We start from the raw sequence: 25571 nt of genomic DNA, 5'->3' as shown, positions 1-25571 counted from the left end.
ATCATCTAGATGAATCAAGACCATAAAAAAACAATGCAGACCGGCCTTCCTTAGTTCTAATGAGCAGGACTTTTGATCTGGAATGCCTGCATAATTTCTTCAAGATTTCTCTCCAATTTGTATCCTTAGAAATGCTGACTTTGCCTAATTCTCTAAATATAATTTTTTCTTTCTCAACTATGATGTAAGAAGAGGCCTTGGAGCTATTGTAGACTATCTATGTGCTATCCTAAAAAATAGCTCCAAATTATTGCAGCCCTACTACGTGACAACCATAATATATGTGCCACCTCATTAGTCCTGATAACATCTCTATGAGAAAGGTATTATCAGACCCATATTACAGACAAGGAAACCAAAACCAGAGAGATTAAATAACCTGGCCAAGATCTGAAACTAGCAAGTTCCTAAGCATATATTGGAAGATAGATCCAAAGTTAATTCCCTTTAAAAATTCTACAGTGCTACTTTCACGTCGTTATAACACAAAAGAGGTGTTGGTGATTGATTCACTGTCAACAGCCCCAGCACTATGATTTTATTGTCCCGGAGTTCAGCCATCTTACTGTGCCCGAACCTTTGCAACCAAAAGAAGCAATTTTGTGGATGTCTGGCAGAGGCAGGGTGCAGTTGAAGTTGTAGATGTCAAGGTGGCAATTATGGGGTGTCTGTCCTGCTCCCAGCTCTGTGCTGAGCCTAATGGGACACACAAAATACTGAAATGTCCAGTCTACTTCCTTGGTACACTAAATAGACATTGTTTCTTTGAAAAATTCCCCTATTTTCCAAATGTTTCACCAGTGGCAATTGAAATGATTTTAGGTGGTCCACTGACCCCTGAATTAAGTAATACTGAATCTCAAAGGGAATATTGTATTCCCTTTTCTATCCTTCTAATAATCATCAAGAAGAATGGCTTAGCTTGGTGCTAGTATGCTTTTTTTTTTTTTTTTTTTTTTTTTGCGGTACGCGGGCCTCTCACTGTCGTGGCCTCTCCCGTTGTGGAGCACAGGCTCCGGACACGCAGGCTCAGGGGTCATGGCTCACGGGCCCAGCCGCTCCGCGGCATGTGGGATCCTCCTGGACCGGGACACGAACCCACGTCCCCTGCATCGGCAGGCGGACTCTCAACCACTGCGCCACCAGGGAAGCCCGGGGCTAGTATGCTTTTAAAGCTCCTGCTAATCTCTTTTACCAATAAAGTGAAAGCAGGCATTTGGTTCAGAGGTTTTGGCAAGCAACAGAGCATTTATTTTATTAGTAGCTTCTATTTATGACAACTGATGCTAACTTTCCATTTGTGATAGTGATATAAATTGTCCTTTCTAAATGAATTTAGGCTAAAAGTGAGCCAAGTGAAATAATGATATTTTAAAAGTAATAATACAGGCATATGGTGATAATACATGTTAAAAAAATAGTACAATGATATGGCAAGGTAGCCAACCCTGGAAACGGACTGGAATACAACCAAAAGAGAATAGGCAGGGTCTCAGGCAGCCCAGCCTGCAGTAAGTCCTGAACTAGGCTCTGCCCCTGCTTAGTTGTAGGGAGAAGCTACCTCCAACCTCTTTTATAGAGATTAACAGGTGGAAAGTTCTTTTTTTTTTTTTTTTTTTTTTTTTTTTTTTGGCAGTATGCAGGCCTCTCACTGCTGTGGCCTCCTCCCTTGCGGAGCACAGGCTCCGGACGTACAGGCTCAACGGCCATGGCTCACGGGCCCAGCCGCTCCGCGGCATGTGGGATCTTCCCGGACCGGGGCACGATCCCGCGTCCCCTGCATAGGCAGGCGGACTCTCAACCACTGCGCCACCAGGGAAGCCCGAAAGTTCTTTTTTATAGAAGAGAAATTGTGCGTTAAAAAAAATTACTCCTCTAAGCCTCATTCACGGTCATAAATAAACAGAGTGACCAATAGGTGACTTTTATTCTAGGCAAACTATAAATAACCCCTGGAAATAAGATGAAGTTGTTTATAAAAAGATACAGGTAATGAAGCTTGACATCATGGTTCTACTAATTAAGAGAATTTCATTTGAGGGGTTGAAACCAGAATACGCAGGTAATACATCTGCCACTTAGTTGTCACAACTAAGGAGCATCTTGCCTCCTGTACAAACTTTCTCCTTAGGATGCAGATATGGGCAACTTAATGATGGCCCTCCTACCCAACACCAGCCGAGAATGTACACTCCACAAAAGCACACATCCCAGATCCAAAGCTTGGTGATTTCACCCCATCCTCTGGCTTTAAACACCTTCTGTGTGCTCATGCTCCTGTGTCAGTTCCGTCAGGTTGAGATTTTGTCTCTGTCACTGGAACATGTGGAAGCAGTCCTGAATATGTGCTGATTGAATTAATGCAGGCTGCCACTTACGCTCCTGATTTTCTATAGTCATTCCAGACAGGAATTATCCTGTACTGTTTTTCACCCCTCCGCAATCTCTGAAACAGAGCAGACTGTCTATAGCATGACACGCATTACCTCTATGTATCACGGCTGTCAGTACGAAAATTAAATAACTAAGGCACAGCTACACAGACACTGACCTCCTCAGGTTCTATGAGCATGAAGCTGTTTCCCTCACCAAATAGCCCGGGTTGATAAACCCTCTAAACTCTTGCCACTATTTTTTAATGTTTTTCTTTCTCTACCATTGTTACAAGACTGTCAGGTATCATGATTATTCATTGTCAAAGTACCTGACTTCAGCAGACTTCTTTAAACCTTCTAGAATGGCTGCTTCTAGATAACCAGGCTTGTTAGAACTCTGCGATATGTAAGTATAAATACATATACATATAAAAGCAGACGTATTCACACATACGTACATACACATATAATTTTTCTGTTGGAATCCAGTGCTTTGGAGAAGCGGGGGGACGCTTTTCCACGACATGGTTAGTAGAGTGCTGCACGAGCTTAATACGCGGGCTTTGTGACATTTGTTTTAGCTGCCGAGAACCATTTTCTTGTCTTCTTCATTCCCAGTTGTGATCAGTCTAGTCAAAGTTTCCAGATAAATGACCTCTGAATAAGTGCGGTGCTGGTGTAAACAATAAATATATACAGCCTAATAATACTTTGAAGCTCATTTATCTTTTACAGTTTGAGATTAGCCTGTGCCAAGTTATTTCCCAAGGTAATACCTGTTTTACCCAATTACATCATTTCAGAGATAATGGATTTTCATGTTCCAGTCTCCATGAGCTCTGCTGATTCATTTCAGTTTGCCATGATTCTTTTAATTAAAAGTTTTGATTCCTATTAAAATAAAAATCCACCTTCACCAAGAAAGGTAATGTATTAACTCCCACCAGTGAGTTTAGTTTAACCCAAAAATATTCCAATCCTTTCTTGAAAGCAAGTTTTTGTGATTATTATGGACCTATTCCTTGTCAGGTGGGCCTCAGGGCCTTTGCTATTGTTCCTCTCTCCGCCTGGCACATTCTTCTGCCAGATGTCCACATGACCTGCTCCCTCACTTTTCTTCTGGTCTCTGCTCAAATGTCACTTTGTCAGTGAGGCCTGCCCTAAACACTTTACAGAAGGAGCACTCAGCCCCCTTATCCTGCTCTACTTTTCTCCATAACATTTGTCACTGTCTTGCGTACTACTTACTTATTAACTTAATATCTGTCACCCTGCACTAGAATTTAAGCTCCAAGAAAACTGGGACTTAATTTTGTATACTTTTTCATCCCCAGTACCCAGAACAGTACTTGGCACTATAGGTCCTCAATAAATGTCTGTGAATGGATAAATCATACCCCATATACACTGGAAACAATTACACATTCAGACCTTGCTCAGACTGTCATGGTCAATAGAAAAATCACCCTTGGATACAGGATGCTCTAGAAATATCTGACCCAGACTTGGCACATCATGGAAGGCTTTTTGGAAGAGGCCACATTTAATGTTAGCCCTGAAGGATAAGTAGGAGATGTTGGGCTGTAGAGGGATGATGAATGTGTGTGTGTGTGTGAATGTGAATGTGTGAATGTGTATGTAATAGCCTAGAGGCAATTAAGAGCATGATAGCTTCAAGGATCTGAGAAGTTTCTATATGGCTATAGCAAAAATGAATTAAATGAGATAGAAATAAATCAGTAAGAAGAGTTTGGAACTGTGGAAAGCTGGGTTATGCATATTGTTATAAGGTCACAGGAATGCTGGGCTAGTATTTGCAGATCTTCTAATTTTTCAAGAGAAACTGGATTTTGAAAGATTGCCTCAAATTTATAAAAATGCTATATAGACTAAACAAAACAACCGCATATTAGGTGTAGCTCCTGACAATTCCCTTTTAACCTCTGCCTTCCACAGTAAGATACATATTTTTAGCCCTCCTTAAGCTCTCCACTAACCATGTTTGCAACTTTATCTTTAATTCTTCCTGAGTCCAAATCCCATCCTATGTCTTATGAATTGTCTTTCGAACTCAGCACGTGTTCCTACCTGCACAACTTCATACAAGTGAGTCCCTTAGAATTCCTGACTCTTTTCCCTTCCTATCTGAATCATGTTTCCTTTAAGGGATCGAATGGTCCCTTGTCTCCCCGAACTCAGAATGGATCAGTTACTGTCCTCCATTTGGAAGCCACCCCTCCCAGCAAAGGGATTCTGTTGGGACATGCACCTGACAAAGGTCACCTAGGTAGGGAACTGTACTTTTCCTCTGTGCTGGGTTTATAACTCCTTTGTGCAGCTTACAGTTGGGCTTTAAAACTTAATGCATTTCATCTTTCTTATGTTACTGATTTTGCTCTGGAAAATTGATTTTAAATTTCCTTTCATGATATATATTTACATGAAAGGAAATTGTCAAGATAAGTCTTATTCCCTGTTTTCATGGGTTAACAGCTTGTCCAGTGTCCTGTCAGTCAACTACGGACCAAGGGCCAAAACTGCTCAGCCACCTATCTGTATACAGTTTGAGAGCTAAGAAAGGTCATTACAGTTTTAAATAGTTGAAACATCAAAAGAGTAATAATATTTTGTGGCACATGAAAATTTTATGAAATTCATATTTGTGTCCATTAATAAAATTTTATTGGAAAGCAACTACACTTACTTGATTAGGTGCTATCTAGGGCTGCTTTTCACTACAATAGCAGAGTTGAGTAATTGCAAAAGATATATGGCCTACAAAGCCTAAAATATTTACTATCTAGATTTTAGAGAAATTTAAATCTAGAGAAGTAATTCCTAGACTTCGGGATCTCCTGGATTAGTAAAATTAAAGAATTGGAGAGGAGAGTAAATGAACAGAGCTGCCAGCCTGTAGTGTCTTACCAAGTAAAGACACTTAAATGTTGCCATTATCACCAGAATTTAATAAAAGAAAATGTATTATAGCCCAAAGAAACAAGAATGAACATGCTCTTAGAATAAGGAAAATACTGTGCATTTAAGAGCATGGGGCCTTAGAATTAAACCTAACTGGTTTGAGTCCAGGGTCCAGTTTCTTCTATATGTGGGAAATAGGCCTCATTACTTTACCCTTTTAATCTTTAATTTCCTTAATTTAAGGGTTGTCATAAACACTTTCAGAATTAATCATTTTTTTAGTATTATTTCAACAAAATGACAAGTTTCTAGGTTATCCCATTTTGCCATGTTATCTTTACCCAGCTCACATCCTCAGATCTCACCGTACTGAGAATGCCTATAACATGAGGATGTAGCCCATGTTTTGGCATTTATTATTCATCACCTTTATTTATGCATTCCAGTACCAGATTAGTTTTAATATCCTCAAAGGCAGAGACTACAATTTATAATTTTTTTCATTTTTTAGTGCCTAATGTGATGCCAAAAATAGTTAGTGCCCCTATACCATATACAGTTAGTCCTCTTGACGGGGCAGGCTCCTGGCTCTCCACACTGCCTCTTCTGCTTTATCCATAGAAAATACTGAGGTTGAGAAACAAATAAACTCATCAGTCTTTTCTACTTACTAGAAATAAATGACTGCTCTCCAGGGCTGCTTAGGGTAGTCCAGTGTTGGCAATGCAAACATGGCAGAATGCCTCCTCTTATCTTTTTTTGTATAATTCATTTCTCCTTGGGTCATATAATACGGATCACAAGTTCAGGGGCATCTTGCATATCAACCAGGTGGCACAAAGTCAAGTGAGGTTCCTATCGAAATGGGTAACTGGGTCAATAAAGCCTGTGCTTATTGAGAGGAAAATTAATATAGTAGTTGAAATATATAATTTGCTGGCTTAGGAAAAATGGGCCGTGATGGCTCTTTTTTAAAAAAAAATTAACTAATTACAGCAGGATTCAGCTGCTTAAGCTTTAATTCGGCAGAGCACCAAAGAGCCCTCAGGACTCCCGCAGAGTTTTCTCTCTCCCTCTCTGCTGGAGCTAAACCTTTGAAGTAATTAAGAAATAATTTTAGAGTAGCCACACATGTAGGCAATCAGACCCAATATAAGAAACACCTGTTTTTACTTCAGTTCTGGCCTGCTTACTAATAGGGCATATTTGTCTTGGGACATTGTGTTTGCTTGTGTAATTGTGCATAGCACATTTTCAGATTTTACCACAGATGGGTCCTGGAAGCAGCTCTGAGTGAGTGTGTCTGAGTAAGCAAGACAAAAAAACGTTCCTCATCTTCTGTACATACAGACGTAAGCAGAATGAGGCCTTGCCCTACCCTCTGCCCACATCATGCAGGGCAAACAGGAAGCTGTCCGCGAACAGCTTTGGTTTTTCCGGGCTTAGCAACAAGCCTTCTTTTGTTTGGTTAACAATTCCAGACCTATCCAACCAAAAGGGGTGGAAAATATACACAGTAACAGCTAAACATTGAAAGTGCTGACAATGGCCCTGATGTCACAGAAGTAGAAGAGGCTCTGACCCAGCGGGAGGATATGTTTCGAGTGTTTGGAGTTTCAATATCGTGCATATTAGCTGCACTTTGACGAAAGTTTTCATGATCTAGCCCGGAAGAAGGATGTTCTGAGAAGCACAAAAGAACGGGAAGAGTTCCTTGAAGACATGGAGAACATAGAGACAGAAGAATTGCAAGGAGAACATGATCAGAGGAGAAATAAAACTCAAGTCCAAAGAAGTAGATAAGAATGGAACATGGTATCCAGTAGCCTTGTTTATATCTGTGAATGGAAATGAAGTGGAGAACAGAGGCAATGGGATGGAAAAAGCCATGCTTGCAAAAAAGTAGCTGCCTATTCATGGTAAAAGTATTTTCAGGCTTGAATTATCTTTTCCTCAATTTTATACTTTGTTTTGAATGGAGAGAACTATATAAAAATATTAACTATATTCATGACTTCTGTATAAACTGTATGTCGTTAGACATAATTTCTTAGATAGAAGTTATATTGAGGTATAATTCACATACTGTAAAATTTACCCTTTAAAAGTGTACAGTTCAGTGGGAGTTTTTTCATATATTCCCAGAGTTGCACAACTCTCACCACTACCTAGTTTTAGAACATTACATCCCTCCTCCCCCCAGAACCCTATGCCCAGTAGGAGTCGCTCTCCATTCTTGCCCCCAACCTCGTCAATCACTAATGTGATTTCTGTCTCTATGGATTTCTCTGTTGTGGACATTGAATATAAATGGAACCAGATACTATGTGATCTTTTGTGTCTAGCTTCTTTCACTCAATATGACGTTTTCAAGATTCCTCCATGTTTTAGCGCAGATCGTTACTTTAGGTCTGGATAATATTCCAGTGTATGGATAGCTCACATTTTGTTTATCTGTTCGTCAGTTCATTGATATTTGGATTGTTTCCATTTTCTTTTTGGCTATTATGAATAATGCTACTATGAACATTCATGTGCAAGCTTTTGTGTGGACGTACGTTTTCAGTTACTGGGTACACAGGAGTGGAATTATTGGATCATGTGGTAGCTATATGTTTAATTCTTTGAGAAACTATCCAGAATCACCTTCCAAAATGATTGTCCCATTTTCCATTCCCTTCAGGAAGGTTCCAAGAGGGTTCCAATTCCTCTACATCCTCTCCAACACTTGCTATTGTCCATCTTTTTGATTATAGCCATTCTAATGAAGTGATTAGACACAGTGATTCTTAGTGGCCCTCTGGAATGGCCTAGTACAGGTCAAACAGGTGCGGGTCTTTCATCAGGTTTTACCATCTAATCCATATTATTTTGGGGCTGCAGACTAAATTAATTAAACTAAAAATATATATTTTATCCTAATTTGGGGCTGGTTTTACCCAAGACTAAACCATTAGTGGACATGATTTAATATGGGTCATGTTTTAATAATTATCATGGGCATGATACATGCATGCTTTCATTTGCAAAGTCAAGTTTTCTGTTAAGTGCTGATATATACCAACTGATTAAGCTGATAACCAAATAGAAGTAGATGAGCACTCCATCTGCTGGGGTGTGGCCAATACTGACTGTAACTGCTTAATAACCGAACAGAGCAGCACAGGTAAACAACCTTAATAATGAATGATGAGGCCTTTTCTAATGGAGGTACAATGAAGCCATACAACATGAGGTATTGAAAAGAGCCCTGGCCTGGGATTCAAGGGATCTGGATTCCAGTCCTGTGAATGAACTGTATCCTACCCTGTTCCCCAGAACTGACTCTTTCCTACCAGGTTAGACATGTCTGCTCTTTGCTTACCACACTCTCCCCATACTGACCCTAAGAGTGCACTTAAAATGTTTTACACTATTGCTTCCTTGATTGACTGCCTGTGGCCCCTAGACTGTAAGCTCTATGAAGTCAGGGAATCCTTTCTGTTGTGTCTACCATTTCATTTTCAGTGCTTTAGCCCAGTACTTGACTTAAAGCAGCTGGTTAGTCAATATTGTAGAGATCTTGTACAAGTCACTGAACTACATCTTCAACTTAACATTAGAACGGAGTGTTATCATTTACCTAAATAGTTCCTCTCTCTACAGATAAGATTCCTTATCTGTAAAATATAAGATGGGTTATTAGTAGTACCTACTTAATTGTGTCATTACAGGTCTAAATTATATATAAGTTAACACCCTAAAATTGGTGGCACACAGTAAACAATCAGTAAATATTCATTGTTATCATTATTTTGATTCTCACTCTGAGGTATCAATTTCTCAATAAAAATTAAAAAGGTCGAAATGGGCGTCTCTCTAACATGCCTCTCAGTGCCAATATTTTGATAATATGTTTGTTAGCATGATAATCCCTACCCATCGTGGTTCTGAATATTTCATTCCTGGGGAAAGTGGTATGGTTGACACATGTATGTAGGAGCTTGATAACAATGGAAGTGCCCAAATTTCATTCATGGAGACAAAATTCCATTTGATAATTTATATTTTTCTTTAATTCATTCGTGTTTTGGAACTCAACTTTATTTTTCTCTTGTACGTTGATGATACAGAGTGAAATATTAGAGTGAGTTTAGAAAAGTTGAAGAAAATGTCGTGTCCTTTTTGGTGAAATCAAATCCTGTGGGTTGGTTGCTTTTTGATTTGGAAAAGTTATTACCATAGACCATTTCAAATCCCAAAGTAACTTTCAGAGCACATTGCTCCTTGGGGGAACCACATTATAGGAAAAATACCAGTCCTTTCCGCGAATCCCTGATCTTATCTAGGAGGGAAACACAGTATTAATTCCTGTTCTTCTGAAAGTATTTTCTTTAAAATAATAAACCTCCAGTTAGAGAAAATGGCTGTTACTCAGATTCCATTCATTCATACTGATACTGATTTGTGTTAAAGGATTTTCTAAATGGCTTTGTCAGTCATAAGTGGATTAATGGAGCATAGATGATAGTGCCTCAGCTGAGCCCCCATCGGTAAATTTCACCCAATTTACCCAATCTATCTTTGTGTTTCTCCTTCCTCTTTCACCTCCCCTACCCAACACTGAACTTTCCATGTCTCTTCTCCTTTATCTTTCTTTGTTTTACCTTCTATGATCACTTGACTTTTCCTTCACCTCCATCTCTTATTTTTTTTCTGAAACTCTTGCCTCTTTAACCATTCTATTTTAACATGAGGACTCAGAAAGTGATAGGGAGAAAAGGGAGGAAAATGTAGAAGGTGGGAAGAAAAATCTGGAGGAGATGTAGAAACAAAGTTAATTGTGATTGAAGAGCATAAAATGAAAGAGAGGACAAGTTACCAAAGTACTTAAAGGAAACATATGTGATACATTTTCTGGGAAGGCAAGGATAGAGTGTTTAAAGAAAAAGTACCCAGGCTAGACATCAACACACTTTTCCCGACATTGAAAAAGAACTGCAGAAAATATCCTGGTAAAAGAAACATGCTATCTGACTTTTTAATAAATTCACTTCCTCTTTGAAACAAAGTATTTTCCTAGGTTGTTTCTCTCCCATTATTACTTGTGAGCTCTTTTGTTCAGCCAAAAATGCCAGTACATGCTCTCTCTGATATATTTGAATAGGGTTTCAAGTTACGAGTAGTTACTGAATTCAAGGACCGGGCCCTATACCGTGTGTGTGTGTGTGTGTGTGTGTGTTTTCCTTTTGGTAAAAGTCCTAGGTTTTACATAGTCCCTTCTTACACCTTAATGTCACTGTACTTGAGATAGCCATAGCTGATTCCACTCAGGTCAAAGAGCATATAGTCAAAATACCAAGTCATATATTACATGGCTTTGAGCCATTTGCAGTCCAAATACTTAATACCCACAAATGAATCTTGGTTGGAATGACAGAAAGAGAAAATCTTTTTTTTTTTTTAACAAATTTCGTTGTTTAAATATACCTTTTATTGTGAAATGTAACACAATAGAAATCATCTATTCCACAATAAAGTGAGTAAACCTAGATGTATAGCTTAATGTATATTGTAAACACCTGTGTAGTCATGACACAGGTCAAGAAATATAACATTGCCAGCTATAGATTTTTAGGAATCTTGACGTCTGCTCTGGTCTGAATGTTTGTGTCTCCCTCCTAAATTCCTACCCTAGCCCCAAAGGTTATGGTATTAGTAGTTGGGGGCCTTTGGAAGGTGATTAGGTCATGAGAGTGGAGACTTCAGAAACGGATTAGTGTCCTTAGAAAAGGTCCCACAGGGCTCCCTAGCCCCTTCCACGATGTAAGGATACAAGTCTGCCACCCAGAAGGGGACCCTCACTAGACCATGCTGGCACCCTGATCTCAGACTTCCAACCTCCAGAACTGTGAGAAATGTATTTCCATTGTTTATAAGCTCTCCTGACTGTGATATTTTGTTACAGCTGCCCAAATGGACTGAGACAACATCTAATAGGGCAAGTCCCCCCAACTTGTTCTTCTGGTGTGGCTTAGTTCTTTGCCGCCATTTGTTTTTCCATTTACATTTTAGAAATAGGTTTTCAAGTTCTAACAAAAATATTGCTGGGGCTTTCATTAGGATTGCATTGGGTTTATAGATTGATATGGAGACATAGTATATTTATCAGTTATTTATTTAAGCCTTTAGTTTTTTCATAGTTTTAGAATGATCTCTGTAGAAGTCTGGCATATGCTTTAGAAGATTTATTCCAGGGTATTTGATATTACAAAAATTGTGTCATAAAATTTTTAATTTTATGTGCAGAAATCTTGGACACACTTTGATAAAATTTTTCTCCTAGATATTTGATATCTTATAATACTGTAAATGCTACCTCTATTTATCTTACTCTTTTTATATTTCATCATTTAGAAAGAAAATTGATATCTGTGTATGGATATTTTTATCCTGCTACTTGCCCAGCTATAGATTCCTTTAGATTTTTTTTTTTTTAATAAACATTTTATTATTTATTATTTTTTTTGTGGTACGCGAGCCTCTCACTGTCGTGGCCTCTCCTGTTGCGGAGCATAGGCTCTGGCCGCGCAGGCTCAGAGGCCATGGCTCACGGGCCCAGCCGCTCTGCGGCATGTGGGATCTTCCCGGACCGGGGCACGAACCCATGTCCCCTGCATCAGCAGGCAGACTCTCAACCACTGCGCCACCAGGGAAGCCCTCCTTTAGATTTTTTAATGTAAAAAACCATACATCTATAAATAATAATTTTTGCTCTTCATTTTAATCCTTATACATATTCTTTTCTTGCCATACAATACCAACTAGGACTTCCAGTGCAATGTGAAATAGAAGTGTTGTTCCTATCTCGAAAGGGAAACTTTCAGTATTCTTATCATTAAGCATAATGTATGTGATAGGTGTTTATAGATAATCTTTTCCAGCTAAGGTCGTTTTGGGTTTTTATTCCTCATTTGCTATGGGATTTAGTTTTTTAATCATGATGGATTTTGAATTTTGTCAAGATCTAGGTGCTAAGGTGCTCATTGTTACTGGAGTCTCCTTGCTTCTAGACCATTTTAGTGAAGAGAGCTAGGAAATGTAGGTATGGATGGATATACTCACACATATACATGAATCTATATCTATCTCTATATCCATCTCTGTGTGTGTGTATATACCTTTGAGTTCATAACTGGTACCTCCAATTCCAATTCATCTCCACAGAGTTCATTCTAGCCTTCCTCCTTGCCTTATTTGTAATATTTTCTCCAACAAGAAAAACCTGGATCCCATTATCCAAAATATATTTACTTATTTTTTCAATCCTAGAATACACATAAAGTAGTTTTAGATTTTCTAACCCATAACCCTGTAGAAACCAAATTTACTAACTAGAGTACTATATTTGTATATAGTTTCTTTTGTCCTTAGCCTTGGAGTTACTGTGAAAATATTGTTTTACTTAGGTTCCTTTTCTTTTTCCCCTACCCCCTTCAGTGTGATTTTTTTGTTGTTGATTTGTTTTATAGTTAGGCACATTTGTTATTCTTTGTATTCTGTTTGGAGTTGCTTTCACAAACTCACGTCAATGAATTTAAATTTTTGACATAAAATAAGATTAAATTAATGGTTGTGAAACATTACCATGGTTCTAAAAGCCAGAACTGTATGAAAGGGTACACTCGGAGCAGTGTCACTTTGATCATTCCTCTTTTCTGTTTCAATTCTCCCATTCTTTCCATCCCGTTCTCACCCACCCTTTGTAGATAACCTATCTCATTATTTTCTCTTTTATCCTTTCTGTATTTTTTTGCACAGATGAACAGATAAATACATTTTATCTCATATCCCATTTCCCTTACAAGATAGCTTACCACAGATACTCTTATATTTTGTTTTTTTATATTTAACAATATATCCTGGAACTCACACCATATCAACTCATAAATCTCTTCCTCATCCTTCTAATTACTGCTGCATAGTACTCCATAATTTATTCAGGTACTCTATAAGAGATTTATGATGTCTCCAATATGTTTCAGTGCAAACAGTGCAACAAGGAATAACCTCGTATGCATGTATTTTTGTATTGTTGAAGAGGTAAATTCCTAAAAGTGGAATCACTTGGTCAAGAGGTAAATGCATACATAGATTTGTTAGAAATTGCCAAATTCTAGAATGGTTGTACCAGTTAATGTTTGCATCAGCAGTGTATAAGACTGTTTCCCTACAGCCTTGCCAAAAGAGTGCATTGTCATACATTTTAATAGTTGTTGATCTTATAAGCAAAAAATATTATCTTAGTGTTTTAATTTTTATTTATCTAATTATTAGTAGTTTTGAACATCTTTTCATATGCTGAAGGGTTATTTTATATTTTTTTTTTTCTGTCAACTGTCTTTCATGTCTTTTTCCCATTTTCCTATTTGCTTTCCATCTTTGTCTCACAAATTTTAAGCGTTCTTTTTACATTAGGGGTGTAGTCCTTGGTCTGTGATATATGTTGAAAATATTTTCTCTTAATGTTGAAAATATTTTCTCCTATGACTTTGATTATGGGTTTGTTTGTTTTTTTGACACATACAAATATTGTTGTTATCAAATTTATTAGTCATTTCTTTTATTCCCTCTAGATTTTAAGACATAGTTAGAAAAACTTCTCCTACAGTGAGATTAAAGAGAAATTCACCCATGTTTTTCTTCTAGTATTTGTATGGTTTTATTTTTGCATTTATGTATAATACTGTTTTTAGTATTTGTCCCTAATTTTCTTGGAGTTCATTCTTGTGTGTAGATCTAGTTTTATATTTTTCCAAATGACTACTCAGTTTCCTTAGCACTGTTTATTTATAAGCCCATCTTTCTATAATGCAGTATCGTACCTTGGATTGGATCCTGAAACAGAAAAGAGCATTAACATCTGAGGCTCCATGTTCTCTTGAGCAAATTGCGGATGATATCACTTTTCAAAATACTGGTGTGCAACTTAAATGATGTAACCTATACACTACACTGGGCACTTAATAAATGCTAATTTCCTTCCCATTAAAGAGTTACTATCTGTTGGCTAAGTGTATCTAGATGAAACACTGTCTAGAGCAGTGGTCCTCAAATACTAGTGTTCATGAAAATCTCCTGGCATGCTGGCTAAAAGGCAGATTACTTGGCCCTATCCTTTGGATATTCTAACTTAGTGCGTCTGGTGTGGTTCAGGAATCTGCATTCTACCCAAGCCCATGTGTTATTTTGAAGACAAACCCCAAGAAGCATTAGCCTAAGGGGTGTGCCTATTTCGTCCAATCCCATGGTGATGAGTACAAACATGAAAAATTTATAACCCAGCTAGGGTCATAAATCACTATATTCATAAAACTATTTTACATCACTTATAGACCAATATTTGATAAAAATACTGAAGACTTAAAAACTAAAAGTGCAATTAGAGTTGATTTTAGTTAGTTTGAAGTAGATAATTTTTGAGACAGATGATGAAGAAAATTAGGAAGGAGGATGAAAAGAGAGCTGTTGCTTGTGTGTTTAGTAAATTTTGGGTATGTTAGTATGTTGCCCACACCAAAACATCCTCCCCTAGAATATGTCAAATGGAGCAGAAGGATAGAAAAAGCATCTTTTTATTGGCATTCCAAAGCTAATTAGACAAAATAAAAGATAAAGGGGATCTCTTCTAGAACAGATTCTTTTTGAGTTCCAATTAAGCTAAAAATAACATGTGCTTGACTTACACACAAACTTAAATTTTATGCCAGAAAATGTCTCCCCAACTATTGACTTCAATAAATAGACTGATGCTAAAAGCACATGTACTGTTTAGAAGCCATTACAAAAGAATTCTGTCTCTATGTCTCTTACTCCACTACTGATACAGGCAGCAGGCGACAGGGAGACCATAGCTATGATTCATTCACAAGTATTGTGTCTAAAAGTAATTTTTGTGACAGCTCAACCACTGAGTGATTTCAAATTTCTAAATAGGTGGTAAAGTACATCAGCGTGATTAAATGCACTCCCCCAAGAACAAGTGTTTGTTCTCAATATCATCATGTAGCCTGTACAGCTCTAATTTGAGAGTCTAGATGTTCAAAAACACCTGTCACAATATGTTGAACATGATTATGTTTTGTGTGGTGAGATGGTGTATGACAGTCAGGCTCTTGACTAAAAAGTAAAATACGAAGTGGCCTCCTTCCTCCAAAAAGGATTCAACTGCCAAGGTGATTTTTTTTTCTTTTATCTAGGAATTTTTAAAGATTAGAAACCAACTTTGCCTTTAGAAAATTTGGTCACTTTATTCCAGTTGGGTCATTTCTCAGCTAGGTGACTTTTAAGGAGTCAAATACAAATTGAGATAAGACCACCCCTTGTCTCATTCTAATGGAGAAAACAGAATGCATTGGAAATAACCGTCAAGATACTGTACAAATAATACGCACTTATGTGTATACATGTATACATACGATTTACATCAGACACTGTTTTCTAGTTTGGTGATGATATGTAGTCTTTTGAAAACTACCTCTGTAAAGGAGCATCCCTCACAAAATAAGAGAGGAGAAAGGAGCAAATAGATATACGTATTTTGTGTTTGTATAACGTTTCCAAGAACTTTAAAATTATTCTAAAGATGGTGTGAATTAAAATATAAAACATGAGTATCAATTTTTTATAAATCTGTGTTATCTCCGCCTCGTTCTATTATGTTGCATTCAAGTCTGTATTATGACATCTCAGACTTCTTCAGTGTGGCCTTCTTTGGCAGGACCCAAGGTTCCCCTGCCACGCCTACCCCCCACCCATTTCCCACTTCTCAAAAGGAAAAAGAACTAGGTGAAGAAAAGGAAGTATCACTATATAAGCAAATACATACAGGGAGAGAAAAACAGACAGAGACAGAAGGCATTCTGATTTTAGAAATGACAGAAGGGATGATTCACGCTGAAACCACGTAACATAGATGCATAACATCTAGTCATTACAGAAATCATGGGTCGTAGGCCACAAATACTGTTGATGCGCATATGTATCACCATACACTGTAGCATTAACCAAGCTACCACAGTAAATAAACAGATAATAATGGAGCTAAAGTAATGATAAATTAGAATGGAAAGGCAAAAAGAACAGCATCTAAAATGACATCTATTTTAAGACAACAGTGGTGCTGCAGCAATACCAGGATTCTGACATTCAAATTACGTGTATGCATGTAATATTCAAACTCTACCACATTTGATAGCACAGTGTGGTCTTCATAGTATAATACTGAATTTAAGTCCTCAGTATGCTTAGTTAATGTGCTAATTTTGCAAATGTCAAATTTAAGTAACTCTAATAGCTCATCCATTAATTTAGCCGTAAACAGCCTTAAGTCCTATGTGAAAATAAGAGTCTACGGTTTCGTGTATTCCTTACACGTAAGAACTGAGAAAGGATGTACTTTTCGAGAGACTGAAATATATTATTAATCCACTTATGGCCTTGGAGCTTACTTTAAGAGTCACTGGTTACATGGCCAAAGGGAAAGTGCATATATTTTTTAAAAGCAGCCATAAATTAGTGTATGCAGATGTCACAAATTGTTTGGCCAGAGTTTCACACTGTTAAGAGCTTAATGAGATTCAGTGCTCAGTTGTCACTGGTTGGGCTGACCTCAGAGCCTCTTCGCACAAAAATACATTACAAAGTTGAAAAGGGCTTTGAGGCCGTGGAGAGAGGACATTCCTTCCAATAAGTCTGCAGCCGGATTAGACAGACTTGGAGGTCTTTGTAATCGTGTTAGGACCTGAAGGTTACAGTAGCCGTAAGTGACTTGACTGATATCGCAAGTCAGGTGGAAGACAGGTCAAATTTGCACAGTTCCATAATTTCAGAATGTTGAATCAGTAACTCCCAGAGTCATATTCCTAAGATATCAGCTGACAGAGAATAGAATATTTGCCAGAATATTTACCAGAAAATTCAAGCCATACCTCACCTTGAACTGTTACCAGGCCCTTTCCAGATTCTTGGACAACGATACCATAGAAATGAATATCGCTTCCACAAGACTCTTAGGCAAGTAAAGCTTTTTATTAAAAGAGCTTGTGCACAAGGAAGAAGGTGGGGAAAAAAATGACAGCTCCCCAAGTAGAAGGGACAGGTTGCTTTTATAAAAAAAAGGGAGGGTTTATCTCATGATCACTGATAATTTCCAGAAATCATCACACTTCTTTGACCAGCAGCAGGCGGCTCCATGGTGGTTGTCAGGAATGGGGAGTGCTTCTGTGAGGAGGAAGAGATGCGTGATAATTTTATGCAAGAGAGCACAGGAACAGATAAGGTGAAAATTTATAGTTGAGCTTCTTGTCTTGTGGCAACTAGGTATACTCATCAGTATAACTGAGATAAAGTTCATCTTTTATCCCTGCAAGCTTAGTTATTTTCCTCTGGGAGTCAGGCCCCCAGGTCTTTGTTCTTTAGCTTGCAAGGCCTGTATTGCCCAAGGCCGGTCCCCAGTCCTTTTCCAAAATGGCTGTACTCTTGTCTGCCTGTGTCAGAACCAAAGTGCCCGCCTGAGACTACCATAATATCCTCAGATTTTCTCAGCCTCCAGCCAAAATTATGTTCCATTTTCTCTTTTCACAATCAAATTACAATGAAAAACATAATTTTGCTTCAAATGACTGAAAAAAGACCTCAGGTATGGTCAAAGGAGGTGGTATAACATGAATTGAGGTGTCTGGCATGTTGATATAAAAATGCCTTTTCTACACAGACTGGAGAATTTAGGATTTACAGACACTGGCATTCTGTTAATCTGGAAAATGGATTTGCTTGCACAGCATCTGTTTCCAATGGATTCCTGACTCTCACCAAATTTTAGAGCCAGCTTCTTTGAAACCAAGATAAAACCTTAAGTTATCCTTTCAAATTGAATGTGGGGTGTGTGTGTGTGTGTGTGTGTGTGTGTGTGTGTGTGTGTGTGTGTGTGAAATTTTCATTTGCATATTGGACTGGTTAAGTCTTTAAATTTAGCTTGCATTTTTTTCATTATTTCTCAGAAGTTCAGCTAAAGACACATTTAACCTCATACCAGCCTTATTCTGGACAACTATCCACAGCTATTATTTTAAAGTTATCTACAACACCTTCCAACCTCTAGCTTTTACTCTATAATGGAAAATGAAATCTTTTGCTTCACTGAGGTACACTCTGAATTTCTTGAGATTCTGATTTAGGCAAGAGAATGTCCTTAACTCTTCCCCTGGGTTTTAGCGGTCTGTTTCATCTAGCACCAAGCACTCAGCCCCTCTCTTCAAACTGAGGTCCGCCACTCCTGTGCTCTTTAAACATCAGAATAAGAAAGAGCTGCCAGCAAACCCGAGTGGAGTAAATTTTTATATGAAAACAAAGAAAAGGTACATACAACTGTGGAACTGCCTGAAAATCCAAGGCTAAGGGTTTGGAAGGATAGCAAATTGAAGGTATTCTTCAGTTCTTCCCTCCCATGTTTATGTAAGACATCTTTGCTTCATCAGAGCACTCTTTCCGGTATCAGCTCTATGGAGACGAGGATTGTCTCTCACATGTTTATGGAAGACATCTTTGCTTCATCAGAGCACTCTTTCCAGTATCAGCTCTATGGAGACGAGGATTGTCTCTCCCATGTTTATGGAAGACATCTTGGCTTCATCAGAACACTCTTTCCAGTATCAGCTCTATGGAGACAAGGATTGTCTCTCCCATGTTTATGGAAGACATCTTGGCTTCATCAGAACACTCTTTCCAGTATCAGCTCTATGGAGACGAGGATTGTCTCTCCCATGTTTATGGAAGACATCTTGGCTTCATCAGAACACTCTTTCCAGTATCAGCTCTATGGAGACAAGGATTGATAGCTTGCTTAATTTTGCTCTTTTGTGTGTTTTGGATTCCCAGGACCTAGAACAGTACTTCACGTATTCACATAGTAGGCATTCTATAAATAATTGTTGGATAAATGGAATAAATGACTCAAATGCAGCTTCAGAATCCTGTGCAACACAGTACCCTAGGCAATCAAAATAAAATCTGTTTGCCATCCTTGGATTCCAGGTTCTTAGATGCTGACTTCATTGTGAGGATGCCAAGACACAGAACACAGAATTAACAAATTGTTAGCTCACAAAGCAGACCAAGTATCTCTTCTGGCTCTGATCCACCCCACATTATAGCTCTAGGGCTGACCTGCTCTAAGAGAAATCCTAGGGTTGGTGACTCTAACGTAACCTGGCATGGTGCCAATCTTAATACTGCAGGCATGGGCACAACGTTAGATTTCTAGGACTGCTGTAACAATTTACTGACTACATATGGCTTAAAACAATAGAAATTTATACTGTCTCATTTCTGGAAGCTAGAAATCTAAAAGTATCTGCAGTACCACACTCACTCTGACAGCGCTAGGAGTGAGGCTTCCTTGCCTCTTCCAGCATCTGGAGGCCCTGGGTGTTCCTTGGCTTGTGGCAGCATAACTCCAATCTCTGCTTGCAGCATCGCATGGCCTTCTTCCCTGGATGTGTCTTTGTATCCAAGTCTCCCTCTCTTTTCTCTAATACAGACACCAGTCATTGGATATAGGGCTCTAATCCAATAAGATGCTTCTTAACGTGATTACATCTACAAAGACTCTATTTCCAAATAAGATCCCAATTCACGGACACCAGGGATTAGAATTAGAACACAACTTTTAGGGGAACACAATTCAAGCCACTCTAATCACTGTCCTCATGGAGCTTACCAATGAGAGTGAAGATACAGACAAGTAAATAGGAAATTCATAGGGGCAGTAAAGGATGCTGTGAGAACAACTAAAAAGAGCACCTAACCAGTGTGCCTAAGGGACTCAGAATTGCACTCAGAAGGCTGACAACAGTGACCTAACTAAATAGAGATTTATTTGTATTACTTAACAAGAAATTGCAGGTAAGCAGTTCATTTCTGGTGCAACTGTACCAGGAAGTCATTGAGAACCCAGGCTCCTTCTGGTTTCCTTCTCCAGTGTGGCTCTTATTCTTATGGCCACAAATCGTCTGTTTCAATGCTGGACATCAGGTCTGCATTACAGGTAAAAAGGGAAGGAGCAGGGAAAGAGGCATCTGTGGACTGAGTCTGACCCTTTACATCCTGGGGGCCCCACTTGGCGGACTTCTACTTGCAACTCATTGGCCAAGACTGAGTCACAGAGCCATTCATAGTTTCAGAGAGACTAAGGAGGTGAGTAGCACTAACTGGGCCCACACCAGTCTGTGTAAAATTGGGGTTCTGTTAATGATGTAGAGGGAGGAGGGGAACTAGCAGATTCTGCCATAGAAACTGTCCCAATGGTAGTGGTGCCAAAACTGAGTAGGTGCAGAGGGCAGAGAGGGGTTTTCCAGACGGAAGGCAGAGAGTTTCTACAGTTCTGGAGGAAAGAAAGAGCCAGCAAGAAAAGATGAAAGACTTTAAATGTGTCTAAATTGCAGCGTATGAGGTGGGAAGTCACACTACAAGATAAATCTAGGGAGGAAAGTAGTGGTCGAGTCATAAAATGTCCCGTAAGCCATATGTATCATTTAGGGCTTTTGGATGCAATGAGAAACCAACTGCAGCTGTTTCAAGCAGAAAATGAAAGTACTAAGATGTTCTTAGGGAGCTCACAGAATTTTCCAGACCTAAAGAACCACGTAGGGCTGCACTGTCAGGAAGAAGGTCCAAATTAGGATGCAAAACTGATAAGTGAGACTACCACTGCTGAGCACTGACCCCACCAGACATGAGATGCCACCCCCAAAAGCCCTTCTTCTGGGGGCCCAGGAAGGCTCCCCTCCTGAATTTCCTTGCTAAGTACAACTTGTGTCAACTCCCAACTCAAAGTCTGTGCAAGAGATCTTGATGGCTGGGGTCCCTGTCATGGGCCTAAATTCCAGCTTTCAAGGAAGTCTGAATATTTGGCATTTTTTTCCCTCCTGACATGAGAAGTGGCTCTTCCTCTCACCAAGAAATTCCCCCAAACATTGGAAGAAGCTTCAGATGCTGGCAACCAGGATGGCCAAGGGACTCAATGAGATAACAGAAAGGATGTACAAGGAGTACCTGAGAGAAGGGAAGAAGACCGTGGTCAGGAAGTGGGGTAGGGGGGAGATTGAATTTAAGAAGATGAACCACCCTGGGGTCTGGTTAGGATATCGGTCTCAGAGAATGCCTTTGCCTAAGGAGATGGTGTGGACACTGAGACCAGAAACTAGGTCTTCTGGATTTTGCCAGACTGCCTTGTGGAATGAGACAACTGTGATATTTAGCCTTTCTGTGCCTGTTTTAAAAACAATAACAATAAGAAAAACTGTGCTGTTGGACAACAAGAAGAGAAGAGGGAGCAAGGCCTCACCTGTCCTCTGCCCTTTGGCTGGTGCTCTGGGCCAAAGGCAGCAGATGGCTACTCCCCATGGCAGCGGAGATGGTCAGTAGCCCACTTCTACCCCTGCCCCCAGAGGAAGCCCTAAATACAGCATTCATTCCCAGAGAACAAGACCCCAACCAGACCCCAGGGTAGTTCCTCCTCTTAAATTCAAATGCACCCCACCCCCTTCCTGACCACAGTCATCTTTCTTTCTCTCAGGTACTCCCTGTACAGCCTTTCTGTTACCTCCCAGAGTCCCTTGGCCATTCTGGTTGCCCAGAATCTGACGGTTCTTCCTGGCCAGTGGTGAGTCTGTCAGAGTGAACCCCCATCCCAACCTGTGGGGAAATGAAGCGCCAGGGTGAGTAAGTAGCTGAGGACAGGACCTGGGATCACGCCTCCCCAGCTTTACCTCTCATAATAGCATCTTCATCTTAAATGAATTCATAAGGATTTATTACCATGGTACTTTCCTCCCTCTGCCCCTGAGGAAATGAAGTCTCTAAATCCCACTAAGATTAAGCACCAGCTCTAGTTGCAGGAAGACATAAATAATGAAAATCTCTGGACATTCTCCTTTCCATCTCACACCAAATCACGAGAAATGAACCTGGATATTGACTTCAGCAGCTTTTAGGCCCAGCTGCTTTTCCTGTTAAATAATGAGCAAATGCTGCAAAGCAGGTCAAGGGGGCTGAGTGCCCCGGGGTTGGCGGGCGGGGAAGGAACTGCAGTAGTGGTCAGGCTGTGCCCTATTGACCACACAGATTATTCTGGCAAATCCACTTGGTCCATGAGTGACAAGCAGGGGTCTTGGAAGTTCCCACACCCTCCAGTGAGGGGATGTGGATTGGAAAATGTTTGGGGGTGAAATAAGAGGTTGCTGCAAAAAAGATTGTGAAACAGGGGGAAGTTTCTAGGACTACACCTCCAAGAGTAGGGGGCAGCTCATCTTCTTGAATGGCCAGACTGAACCAATTGCAGCTTAAGGGTCAGCAGTGCAGAAAGAGAATAGAACAGTAGAGAAGTGAGGATTCAGGGGACGGTCAGTAGATCTAAGACTCCAGCTACCCCTGCCATAGGGTCACAATTAGTTTCCCTTCATATACCAGAACTCCATCGCTTTATCTTGGGCAGGAAAAGGGAGTCACCCAGAAGAGGCCATTTAAACCCTCCTTTACTTGTTATGGAACATTTAGAAGAAAGTAAAATACTATTTATTGGCAAGTCTTCTCCCTGCTGGTGAGGACCTCATAAGGAAAATCACTTCAGCCATAGAAAATAAAGAAGCTGCTTTGTTGGGTGCACATTTGGTGTTAGAGTGGGTAAATTTAAGGTGCAACTACATTTTGCATTAAAATTTATTTTTGTTGATTTTTTTCATGCCAGTGTTTTTTTGTTTTTATTTTCAGATAGCACCAAACTTATTTTTCCCCATGTTCATGCTTGTTTCCCTGACTTGATTATTTCTTAACAATGTTAACTTGAAAGAGTGTCATGGTTATCCGATGCCAAGTTGACCACTTACCATCACTCCCAGCAGCACTTCTAAAGTGATGCTAGGAATTATTCAGAAAGATGTTTTAGCTAGAGCTACGCTCAGGAATTTTTAAAGCCAGGACAGAGCAGTATCACTCTGCCTCTTCATTTCTTGTTCTTTTTTTAATTTCATCCAAACACTTGAAACATTTTAAATGGAAGCTCCAAGGAAAATTATAAACACATTTCAAAAACATCGGTTCCTTGGCTAGCCTTTTCTCTGTGCTTAGCCTGAAAGACTACCCATGTGGGTATCCCTCAGGACAGTCCAGATATTCATGGCAAATTAGTCCAACTTCCAATAGACAGGAAGATAATTGTGCAATATGATACATTTCTTTCCTCTCTCATTCTCTCAAAAACACACGCACACACGCACACATACACACTCTATTAACACATCTTCCTGCATATACACTTCACAGTTGTCTCAAAATAAGTGGACATCTCTTGCCTTAGTGTAGAAAGAAACAATCTCAATGCCAGTCATGATGTGGATAGCTAAAAAAAAAAAATTTATTATTAGAGCCCTTTTAATTAAGTCCAAATATCCCAGCTAGACATCAATCTCTGTTTCCCTCACAGTTGTTGATCTAGTAAATGGTAGATCAATGTGTCAAAAAACAGAAGTTTCACAGTATCAGGAAACTCAAAAGACTACTTTTTATGTTTCATAAGGCAAACGTACAAATTCTGCTGAAAATTTGCAGGATCTCTTTAATCTAGGCAGGATAATTATTATATCAGTTTAATGAGATTTTTGTAGTTTACATCAGGGAATACATATATAGAGACATATATGGGTAGAGAGAGCTAGAGATACATGCACACATACACACAATATGAGAATCTCTAGACTGGCTCTGTATTTGGCCCATTCATTTATTCTTTTTACTTTCAAATGGATCCATCAACCTAGGTAAATAGTGCCTTTGTGAAGCCTTCTTACAAAATAGTTACTCCTCAGAATAATTCAACAATCACCTTGACAATTTGCTTTCACAAACATTATTATCAGCAATTACTTTTACAATAGTCAGCATTATATTTTGACCCATAGTTCTTCAACATCCAGCGATGGTGTCCAGCGTTCCTAGGTTGATGGTACAGGCTGTATATGCTCTCAATACCACCCCTGGGCTATTTTAAGATACGCTGACACAAAAATCTGCATGTCTTTTCTTTCTAGTCTTTGCAGGTGAAAATATTCATTTTCTCTCCCAATTTGATTCAATTATCCAGGTTGCAAGTGCCAGATTTGAACATATAATCAAGGGTTCTAAAAGGAGGATAAAGAGCATCAGAGAGGATGAGAAAGTGGGAGGGTAGGAAGCCTTGTTGATTTTCCTCATCAAGCAAACTGTGTAAGAACGGACCTTCAGGCACAGAGGCTGGAGGTGATAACTAGGCTCGAAGGCATGGGATCCAGAGCTTGTGCTACTCAGGGACACAAACCAAATGTTCAAACACCCGTTTTCATGCCCCTTATTCACACTGTTAATTTAAGCATTCCTTTTTAAGCAGTGATATAAGTATATTTTCCAGATAATTGATCTTAGGCAAATACCTCACTTTTCTTTTTAAGAGACTTAAATCATTTGTAGTTTCTAAAAGTTCACCATTTTTATAACTTATTTTAATTTGCTTTATCAAAATAAAGTATTATTTCATGCCCTTATCTCTAAATAAGTGAGAATATTAAATAAAGTATTAATCCCCTTCACATGCCCTTATCTCTAAAGTGAGAATATTATCTATCCTCCAAAGGTCCAATAGGAGCCCATTGTACCTCCAATAAAGGAAATATTTGTTTAATTCTTTGCTGTGAAAAACTAATAAAAAATAAGTGCATTTTATGCAGCATTTTACCCCACATCAAATTTATGTATCTTAAATATTACACATCAGTTGAAATGAAGCACATTTGATAAGAAATGCACATTGGCCAAATGATAGGATTTAGATGCAAAGTGAAAATTGTCCCATTAATTGTTTCCAGTCTTCTTGTCACACTCAGTTCTTGGTTTTCTGTCAGTTTTCTGGAAAGCCATTGGTCCTTACTATTCGTCAAGGTGAAACTTCAAACCATTTCACTCTTTGCAGTTTCATCTGGTTAATTATTTGAGTGTGGTTACAGATTGTGTTTAATATACCTACACATAGTTATTAAGAAACTATTTACATTAAAATGGATTAACGTAAAGTAGAAAGAATACTCTTTCTTGTTTCTAACATCGTAATTTATTTACTGGCATTTATCCCATAAGCAGCTACTCACTGAGTACTTACTTTATGTCATGAGCATGACTGGTGACAGTGATGTAATATTAAGAAGGCTCTTT

The 25571-nt window shown here is 39.0% G+C and overlaps 1 protein-coding gene across 1 annotated transcript in view; it reads left to right on the top strand.

Annotated features, from left to right (window-relative positions):
* Positions 1 to 25571, top strand: part of RHOBTB3 (Rho related BTB domain containing 3) — a 975233-nt gene that overhangs the window by 704804 nt on the left and 244858 nt on the right. The gene's annotated exons all lie outside the window — the stretch shown is intronic.

The sequence above is a fragment of the Orcinus orca genome, chromosome 3, assembly GCF_937001465.1.
Source record: "Orcinus orca chromosome 3, mOrcOrc1.1, whole genome shotgun sequence".
NCBI classification, from domain to species: Eukaryota; Metazoa; Chordata; class Mammalia; order Artiodactyla; family Delphinidae; genus Orcinus; species Orcinus orca.
This window is presented reverse-complemented; position numbering and strand designations above follow the sequence as displayed.